The sequence below is a fragment of the Coenobita brevimanus genome, chromosome 101 (assembly GCF_032717465.1).
Source record: "Coenobita brevimanus isolate Jiangsu-jjx chromosome 101, ASM3271746v2, whole genome shotgun sequence".
NCBI classification, from domain to species: Eukaryota; Metazoa; Arthropoda; class Malacostraca; order Decapoda; family Coenobitidae; genus Coenobita; species Coenobita brevimanus.
Genome location: NC_137054.1, coordinates 5,608,032 through 5,618,774, shown reverse-complemented (window position 1 = coordinate 5,618,774; position 10,743 = coordinate 5,608,032). Strand labels below are relative to the sequence as shown.

Here is a 10,743-nt window from a genome sequence, read left to right as displayed (position 1 = left end):
TGCGGCAAATTTAGATTAGGAATGAACACATCGTTTTTTTTTTTTTTTTTTGGTGTCCCAGATGTCCGGATATCTCAAGGAATAATACAAGACCTGGACTAATTTACCCAAGCCCAGAATGTCTAGGACTTGGGGTGTCTGGGTCTTAAAGGGATTTTTTTTTTTTTTTTTTTTTTTATGCGAGGAAGAAGGATGCAAAGGCTAGGAGCCGGCATAAAAGTTCCTTCCAAGAAAAAAACAAAAACAATACAAGAGAGAGCCAAATTTAAGATCAGTTTATTCTGAGATGCCTGGACACACTGCGTTTGAAAGACTGGAGGTCATAGGAGGTAGGCAATACAGAGGGAGACAGATCCAGAGTTGACCTGTTGCATAAATGAAGAACTGGGTGCAATGGTTAATTCTTGCATCAGAGAGTTACGTGTAACGGTTAGCTCTTGCATTAGAGAGTTGGACAGAAAATATACACTGTTTTATATACATACATACATACATATATCTACAGTAATCCCTCTACTTTCCGGATGCCCACTTTCCGGACATCCCCACTTACTGGACATTGTGGGCCTGGACCATCGGAACCGAAAAAAGGTAATCCCCCCAAAATCCGAATTTTTTCCCACCCATAATTTGAAATTGCCGCGTGGCGCCAAACAGCTGCTTAAACCATGGCCCCTTCACCCCTTCCTTCCTCCCCCCTCCCTGTCAGGGTTGCCATTTGTTATTTTTCATTATCAAATGTGGGCCAATTTGGTAATGAAAAATTCGTTGGGTAATGAATCAGAATAATGCATTACCAAACGGATTTTTCACACGTACGAGGAAACACAGGATGGAGATGGTGGATTGTTTGCTCTCTCTGATTAATCTGCTACCCTACATAGCGTGAAAATAATCAACATGCCCTAATTATAAGGAGAGTGCCACTTGTATATATAATTAGTGAATAATAAATGCTAGCTTTATGAATTTGGTAATGAAAAGTTAAATTTGGTAATGAAAGTTGAGGAGATTGGTAATGTGGCCGTTGCGATCTGGCAACTCTGTTTCTCCGATATCTACAGTTACTCCCCAACTTCCGTTGTGAACAGATGCTTATCGCACTGGAAGCCACACGTGCTCGTTTTTTGTGAATAAACAGTGAATATACTCCAATACCTCGCCTCTTGAGCACATGGGACTTTACAGTGTTGTGCAGTGTTAAGAAATTTGAACTTGGAGTGCAAAGGATCAACTGTGGAGTGCAAACTGGCAGTTTAAACTGGCACTTAGAACTGCAGTGGTGCAGTTAGGAACAATGTGCAGTGTTAAACAATTACAACTCACAGTGCAAAGAATTAAGTGCAGCACAACACTGGATTACTGTATGTGCTTCAAGGGCGTTTTCACCACTGCCAAAACCTTAGAAAGGCAGCCACAAATGTGATGTAAGTACCCTGGCTGAGGTAGTCACTTCCGATTCCTCATTCTTTGGTTCCTTTTCATTTATTTCATGCTTTATGTCCATTATTGGTGTGAATAGGGTCTTAAATAGGATTAAATAGGTGCTATGCATGTCCGGTAGGGAGTTATTTAGGTAGCTTTCAAAGTTAGGCTGGTTAGGGGCCATAAGTACCAGTCCAGGAGGCTGGTGCCCACTATCTGGACAAGACCACTTTCCGGACATGCCTTTAGTTCTATTACGTCGGATAGTGGAGGGATTACTGTGTGTGTGTGTGTGTATATATATACATATATATATATATGTATATACTGCATATATAATGTATATATATATATATATATATATATATATATATATATATGTAAACCCTCGATATAACAAACTAATTGGGGGGAGGGGTGGGTTGTTATATCCGAAAGTTCGCTATATTAGATGGTCGTTATTAACCGTAGGATTACCGACCCAAGGTTGCTATATCTGTGGAGTCATTCAGTCCTATGTGCGCAACCACAAATTACTCTACAAAGTTTCACATGGAGAATTCAATGGTTTATGTAGTTATACAGTACATGTACAGTTAAAACCATCCTGTATATAGTAGTGCATATAAAGATAATGCCTATAATGTAATGTAGTACTGTTAAGAGTACACTTACCATGCCAGGGAGTGAATTTCCGCAGGATATAGCAACCAAAGGTCGCTCTATCCGGCAGGTTTGCTCTGGAAATGGTGGGTCATTATATTCGAAGTTTGCTATAAAAGGGCTCATTATATTGAGGGTAAACTGTATACAGTAGACCCTAATTATCTGTGGGGGTTAGGTTCCAGAGACCCATGCATAAACATACACATCATATACATGTCATTATTTAATATTTAACGTTTTCAGTATGAGGGATTCTTTTATACAGTATTTATCCTTCCCACTGAAAGACCTGTAGTGTTGTTGAAGGGGTTAATGAAAGATATATCTAACACATTGTTAATAAAAAATACTGTAGTCACTCTGGTTGAATATAAGCACCTGAAAGTAAGAGGAAAATTAAAATAGTTGTGAAAGAGCTTAAAAATCTGTATGAATATGGAGCTTTGGAAGGCACTTCAAATATCCTTTACAAATGATATTTACTAAAAGCTTGTCGTATACAGAGAGTACTTTATTTACACTTTTATTTCTCTGGTTAAGCAAACTGGAACTAAGGAAAGTATGTGGTCCCTACCAATGCACGTCAAGTAATGAGGAACTTTCAGAGTGTCGTCTGCTCCCTTGCTGGCGAGCCTAACTCGGTCCTCGGTCCGAAAAAGTAACATAACTATCATGACTAGTCTAAGGTCTGGGTAAATTTATGCGAGCAAAACTATAGACCATTAACCCGCTGTGTGCCAGCAGACTTTGGACCTTCATGGAGCCGTGGTGCTGGCCAATTTTTTTTTTTTCCTTCTTTTGCTAGATAGGTTAGAGATGATCAGAAAACATGGAGAACAACCATAAAGTACTCACAGAAGCCATTTAGGTCAATTCTGAGGTTGATTCTCCCTGAGCAGGTGGCTGAAAACTTTGGAGTAACACCCGTAGACTTCATCGGCCGCTGCCAACACCCACTGAGTTGAGGTAGATCTTCATTTTCTTCATTGGTAACTATGCTATTTGAGCCAAGGACATTCTTGCTGGGTATACAGATGCTACATGAAGTGGGTACAGATGCGGGAAGGGTGCGTGCATGTCCATGCCAGTCATCTCCTGCCAAATTTGAAAATTCGCATGTTGACGCCGGTTGCAGTTGCAGAACATACAGGTATGGTTCTAGCACTGCCTGCAGATGTAGGCCCTGCTGTACCGGTACACCTCCGGCACTTGGTGGGTTAAAGTTAACAAAATACTCGTTGACAAAAAATATCACACCCATGAATGAATAATTTTGTCTGGGCTACTTGCATATGCTTGGTCTTACATCCGGCAATCCCATACACACAGTCACTTCGTTGTACAGTACAGTATTACTAATGAACTCAGTGGAACTGGCATTCATATCGTCTTTCTGAAAAAGAAAAGCGTTTTCCTGAAGCCAGTCATTGCCTTAGTTCTCTTAAATTTAATGCTTGCCAAATACCATTACCTGACATTTGTTTCCACATGTCATGGGCAATGGGATATTTCAAAGCTTGCTAATTTCACTTTTTGCTAGCTCTCGGTGCAGACAGATGAGCTTACGGTTCATTTGCTAGACCATTGTGGCAATTAATCACGGATCTGAAATCCAATATTTGTTTGATTCTTATGACCTAATTACACAAAAAGTGGGAAAAAAAAAAAAATTAGCCTAGAGCGTGTGCTGCTGAATGAGCTTGATTAAACTACTCCCTTCACTCCGAGGACGTAAATAATTTCATTTCTTATTCCGACTATTTTGTTCAGCTCAGGGGAGACTGAAATGGATGATGATATACTCTTCATTAACCCCCTTCAGTATGAGGGTGTACTAAATAGTAAAATCATCTGGTAGCAAAAATAAAACTAGTTATATTGTAAAGGACCAAGCTGTAACTTAACACATTAATCATTGGTCTGGCCATGATTCGATCCTGGGCCCTCGTGCTTAATATGTGCACATGTTACCACTGAGCCAAAGAGAGGATCCCCGCTCTGCCTCTAAGCAATGCGGCCTTTTATACACCCCATTACATCACTCTTTTCTCCCCCTGGTGATTAAGTTGGTCAGTTTTAAACACACATGGCAGCGCAGCACACTGGAGGCCATCATTACGGGGAGCCCCCAAACCACACAGACAGCTCACCCCCAGGATGTAAGGTTTAAGGTACTTTCAATATCATGGCCCTCTAAGCCCCGCTTTACATCCCACACCGCTGCCAGCCAATGTAAAGGACCAAGCTGAAACTTAAATTAATCACTGGTCTGGCAGGGATTCGATCCTGGGCCCTCACGCTTAATACGCGCGCACATTACCACTGAGCCAAATAGAGGGTCCCCGCTTTGCCTCTAAGCAATGCAGGCTTTTATACACCCCATTACAATATCATCAAACTGTAAAAGTTAGGCTTCTGACATCACTGCTGGTATCCCGTTCTGAGGCCCAATTTAGTCTTACCTGATCTTCATTTGTTATGTTTTATGATTTATTTTACCATCCTTTCCATAAATTGGAGTCACATGGAGAAACTGGCTGACAAATGAGGATATAAAGAAGCGTTGTGGTGTGGATGTGGATGTGCTCGGAAGGGTTAGGAGGAACACACTGAGGTGGTTTGGGTATGTGGAGAGAATGGAGGATGACAGACCAATGAGGAGAGTGTATGTGAGTGAGCTGAATGGGGGGAGAGGAAGCAGGAAGCTGAGGATGAGATGGAGGGATGGAATGGAGTGGTATATCAGAGAGGGGTGTGTGAGTTGGGAGCAGGGCAGTGCAATGGAGGGGGACAGGGCAACGTGGAGGATATTTGTCTGTGGCCACCCCGTATGGGATTAGGGCATCTGGCAATATATAGATAGACAGATAGAATATCATCTTTTATGTTGAATAATGCAAACTGCTGATGTTAAAATATATATGAATTTTGTTCCTTCAGATTTCATGTTTTAAACATTAAGGTGGCAACTTTGCTGGGGTGTTTATTAAATGCTAGGTACTGTATTATTCAATTAAAACTTGGTAAGGTGATGTAATTTCGTCATAAGTAAAAATCAAAGGGTAATGGCAGTGTTATAACAATAGTAATAAAAGTCCCCAGGCATTTTTTTTGCACACCTGTGCAAGCCATTAATTCTCTTTGAAGATCAATTGATAGAAAATGAATAAAGCTTTAAAAATAATTAATATAAATGACTCCTTAATTTGCTGATGTTACAAGGATAGGATACTGATAAAAAAAAGGCTAATAAACAGCTCCTGAATTGATTCGGCAGCCTCTGAATTTGAGTTATCGCAGTTAAACCTTTTAATAGGAGTATTCGCAAACTCTCAAAAGTTGCTAATCTTCACCTGATAAATTAATTTGAAAAATAAAAAGGCGGTCAACTAAACTACTGTTTTGTAAGCATTTCTTTTATTATTTCATTCATAAGTACAATTTTATGAACTTATTTACTCAGTAAGATAAGGAAAAGAAGCTTCAGTATGGTAAAGTTGAAGGAAGTCACTAAACTAATTAAACTTGCCATCCAAACCTCAGACAAATATTCTTCGTGGCTTAACCCATTCACTGCGTCAGTGTCTGTTCACATGTACATCCTGTGTGCGGCAGTTTTCAAATATTTAGAAAAAATATTAAAGAAAATAATATTGTCGAAAGATAGAGAAAAAAATCCCAAGTTCAATGGTATATAACACAACATAGCAAACAAAAAAATTACCTCTGATACAGGTCTGTGAAGTAATAAATATTCCCTGTGTGGTGGTGCCAGGCAAATGATATGTTATGGTTGCACTGTGTTGTCAGTGTCAATCTTGCGATCAGATAAGGTGTAAATCAGCATCTGACCTATTACTGTCATCATCTAACAATGTATCACTATCATTACTACACTCATCCAGAGATTTAATCCAATATTTGGCTGGGCTACTGCTAGCGACAGCATGGAGAAGATTTCGTACCATTACCTTCAGCATTTTGTAGGTAACTGAGCTGAGCTCTGCACCTCGTCAAAATGCATAATCTATGTATGGCAATATTCCATAGAGTGCCATGAGTTACTAGCTGATATATTTTGTGCCATTTCTGACAGTGGAATTTTTGAAAGCAGGAAATCATATATGATACAGCCGCAGTCAGAGCCATTTGGACTCAGATATCATACAAGATACAGTCGCAGTCAATGGGTTAAAACCGATTACTTGCATTGTCAGTCATATCTTTTAATAGCTGTAGTTTTACATACTGTACATTGCCAGACGCCATGTATCCCAAACGGGGTGGCCAATGGCTTAGAGTTAATTGTTTTACAGGGAGGGGCACTAATCCTCCACCAACCCCACTTGACACGTAGGGATGCCAACAGCATCTGGTGTTCCCAGGCGGTCACCCATCCAAGTACTAACCAGACCCAACGTTGCTTAACTTCGCTGATCGGACGGGAAGCGGTGTACTCAACGTGGTATGGCCGTTGGCATGGCTATAGTTTTAATCCAAAAAAACTTTCAGACTTTTATGTATCTATATTATACAAATGTGAAGTCATTTGGCTGCAATATATTTACAGGAATCAGATGAAAATTGTATGTGCATGCCTGCACCAAGTTTAGCTGTTGTCTTCCTGGAAACATCAATACCTGAGATTTTGGTTGGCAGCTTCATCTTCGCATGATTTCAGTTTCATAAATTAGGCCTATGCCTATTTCATAATGTATAGTCGGTACATTCTCTTCTATTTCTGCCAGCTGAAACATTAATCTTTTTGATAAGTACATGATGAGCATTTCAAATGAAACATGCAGCGAGTAATGGACCTCTTGCGTTTTATGCATTGTGGTGACTGTTCTGCAGTATTTTACTTAGTAAATCATACATAGCTAACCAATGATTACAGCACTGAATAATTTATGTACTCTTTATCACTAAATATCAAGGAAGGGATTTTAGAAAATACAGTATTTGTCTGTGTCAGCTGGGAGTAATTGACCGGGTTCCTAATTACCCAGCGATCACTGGCAACGCTTGAGTTTGTGAACGCACCCATTCAGTGTACCAGTAGTTCATATTCTCAAATATTAGCAAAGGACGGATGGAACATGCACTACTCTCTTACTGAAGGAGTGGACCGGTTGATGGGCGATTTTTTTTCTTTTTTATGTAACCAATTTATTTGGGTGATAAATGTGCTGAATTATCCTATGATAAAGTTCATTTGACAAACCAATGTACAAATTTGATATATAAGCCTTAAAGGTTGCACAAAATGAGGTTGATGGCACCGCATTTCGAGTGGCCGTGACGTCGTACACCCGCCAACCCAGGAGACTAAAGTTCTGTGATTTGTGGTTCTGCTGATTAGTCAAGCTTTGCTTTGTCATGACGATGTCAGCAAATAACCAACACTGGTGTTTAGTTCCACTGCACAAGAACACAAGTAGAATCACACTAGAAAAAAGATTCATCTCTATTCTAAGATGCATGAAAGGCGTCGAGAATACTACTGTTGTGAGTGCGAGGAAATTCCGAAATAGTGGTCACTTACCAATCAACACTTTTAAATGGATAAATATTATTATCACCATGTAGGTTCATGCACACCGATATCCAGTCAAAAATCTGTGCCTAATATGATTATTTAAAAAAAAAAAAAAAAAAAAACAGGTTTCAGAGCCATAACATGTTCAAGTTGGCAGATATTTACCCTTCATGTCAACACACATTGACAGGCTACCATTTTAAATATTGATTTAAAGCATCGAGAAATGCATTTTCATCGTAAATCAATATTTACATAAAACAGAAGTGTCGAAGCAAGATAGTGATAAAACATCCACAAACCTTGGCAAATTTTTTTTATTTGAATCCTGAATTTTTATTAACAATCAAATTAAACACAAAATTCTGACCGGACTTCTGATAATTTGGTGTGTATGAACCTAAATATTTAGGTGTTACAAATTATTACAGCCCAACATATACAGCTCAACCTAACTTTGGCTTAAGTAGCGGTGAAAATTTTATTCACCACATCAGACTGGCTATTACTAAAAGGATGTTCAAACATCACCAGTACATATGACCAAGAAATCTGATAACCAAGTACTGTACTTCACAGTGATCTAGCTGTCCACGGTCAGGCCTATCTAAGAGGAAAAAACATTGAAATATTTCGGTCTTCGTGACATCTTCCCTTTGTATACTGCCCAATTTCAGGGCCATATGACCTTCGAGTTAGGACCTTGCAATACTTATGCTGATTCAGTTCATAAATCACTTTATTACGACGACTTTTATCATATCTTCGTGCTATCGAGCTGTCCTACAGGTATCCTGGTCGCAAGTTCGCCGTCGCTTCTAGTCTCTCTCTAAAACCAATAGATCTCTTCACTGAAGCACAAACACAACACACTTCATCTTTAGGAAAGCTATCACACTGTCATATATACTTAGCATGATAATAATAGCGAAATATCAGAAAAATCTTACCTGTACTTCAGTATGACTCCCACTGTTGTGTTGTGGCGGTCAGCTGCGGTCCAGCTGGTTGTGAGACTTGTGACGTCACCGAGAGGGTGCATGTTTCGAGCGAGGTACGATAACCTCCAACTTTTAGTGGCTATTTTTTTTTTTTTTTTTCATATTAAATCGGAGGGAAAAAGTAATGATTTTTCGATGATTACGAGTGACCATTTTATTACTTTATGTAACTTGTACACGACCGTCAACCAAGCCATTCATTGGTAAACGTAAACCAAACAGAATTTATGCAAGGCGAAGTAGTGACGGACTGACACTTGATCGAGTCTGCGATCATAAATCCTAAAACTATGATTTTTCTAAGTAATATTTTAGTAATTTCAATGGCATATGCCATTATATATCTCACAGTTCGACACTGGAGTAAAAATAATCCACGACTATTACAAGCATGGTAGCCAGCAAAGGACTGTAGGACCAAGCCGGGAATGACTGCGCACTCTGAAAGTTCCTCATTGAGACCAAATCATGGTTTTCACACTAATATGCTTGGACACATTTAACTATTTACACAATAACCCATTACCTTCTAGCATGCAGCGGATATACGTGTCTTTTTGGGATATTTTCCAAAGGTAATAATAGAGGAACCCTTAAGTTTCGGCCTAATAAGCCTCGGTTCTATGAGGTGGTAACTGTAAGGGCCTGAATTCGGTGCTGGAGACTACGAAGCTGTCTCTTCCTTACCTATTTATTTGGTTCCTTACACCTTAACATTACTTCATGCAATTCATATCATTTTAACATCGACAGAGTTTGCCTCAATAATATACAAAAGGAAACTAAGGTGTAATGTGCAGAGCCAATCATTAAGGAAGAGAAGTTCCAAAATCTCCAGAGCCACTTTGAGTACGACCCTCAATAGTCAATGTGATTGACCTGTGCTGCTGAGATGCATGGGCCGAGTAGGCTGTGTTTGAATCGCGGCTGCTGATTGGCCACCGATGATTCAGATCTACACCTCTTCTTATTCTAACATTTATATTTTTAAACTGCCTTCAACAAGAGCTGCCAAATTAAATATGGAATAATTTCCGAAGCTGAAGTGGTCAAAATTAGCTTTTAAAGTTTACTGTTATCAAAGAAAATTAAAGTTGATTATAAAGTTTCATAAAACGATGAGTGACGTTTGAAATGATTTATCCACCCACGGTGTACATCCACGTCCGCATGTTGCACTACATCCATGCGCGGTGTACACCCACGTCCTCATGTTGCGCAACAATATCCACCCACGGTGTACATCTACGTCCGCAAACAGTACATGCCTGCATTTACTTCAATGACATCATCGGCGACCAATCAGCAGCCGCGTAACAAACACACCGTACTTGCCACATACATCTCGGCTGCACAGGTCAATCAAATAGACTTATACCACCCTCGTAAATCTCGTGCTGAGCAACTTCGACAGAATTGGGTCAATGGCGGTTCTCTCCATCAACAACATGGTACAATAAAGCGCCCTCATTTGTTTGGGGCTCGGACCTACCTCACCACTGCTGGTGAGTGTAAGTATAAAGTGTATAATAATGGGCAGATGACTAGACTACTCACTTTGGTGGTATTACATGACTAAAATACCTCCAGTCACCTACTGGGAATCGAATCCATGCTTAAGGCAAGCTCGTCATCCCGATCGGGATTTCATACCATAAGCAACGTTGGGTCTGGTTAGTACTTGGATGGGTGACCGCCTGGGAACACCAGATGCCGTTGGCATAACGTTCTCCCTACGTGTCAAGTGGGGTTGGTGGAGGATTAGTGCCCCTCCCTGTAAAACAATTAACTCTAAGCCCTTGGCCACCCCGTTTGGGATACATGGCGTCTGGCAATGAATGAATGAAGTCACCAATATCTAGACAAATAACATCAGCCCCATCAGCCCAAGAACGTCTTATATATATTTTCTGGCTGTCAGGTAATTTTATGCATCTTAGGAAAGATCTTTCTAACTGAAAGGTTAAAGGAAGCTGTTTGAAATGTAGGGGATAGCAGAAAGATTGGAGTACAAAATGTCTTAGTAGTGTAGGGGTTAATGAATATCCTGGCCCTAAAGACCCGGGTCCAATTTATTAAAACTGAGAGCGCAAAGGAGTGGGCAAACCCCCA

General features: G+C 40.0%; 1 non-coding gene across 1 annotated transcript; it reads right to left on the bottom strand.

Moving 5' to 3' along the window:
• Positions 1-6,451: 6,451 nt before the first annotated feature.
• Positions 6,452-6,570, bottom strand: LOC145415142 (5S ribosomal RNA). Its single transcript, XR_013899997.1, has one exon. It is a non-coding gene; the product is annotated as a 5S ribosomal RNA (ribosomal RNA).
• Positions 6,571-10,743: the final 4,173 nt, after the last annotated feature.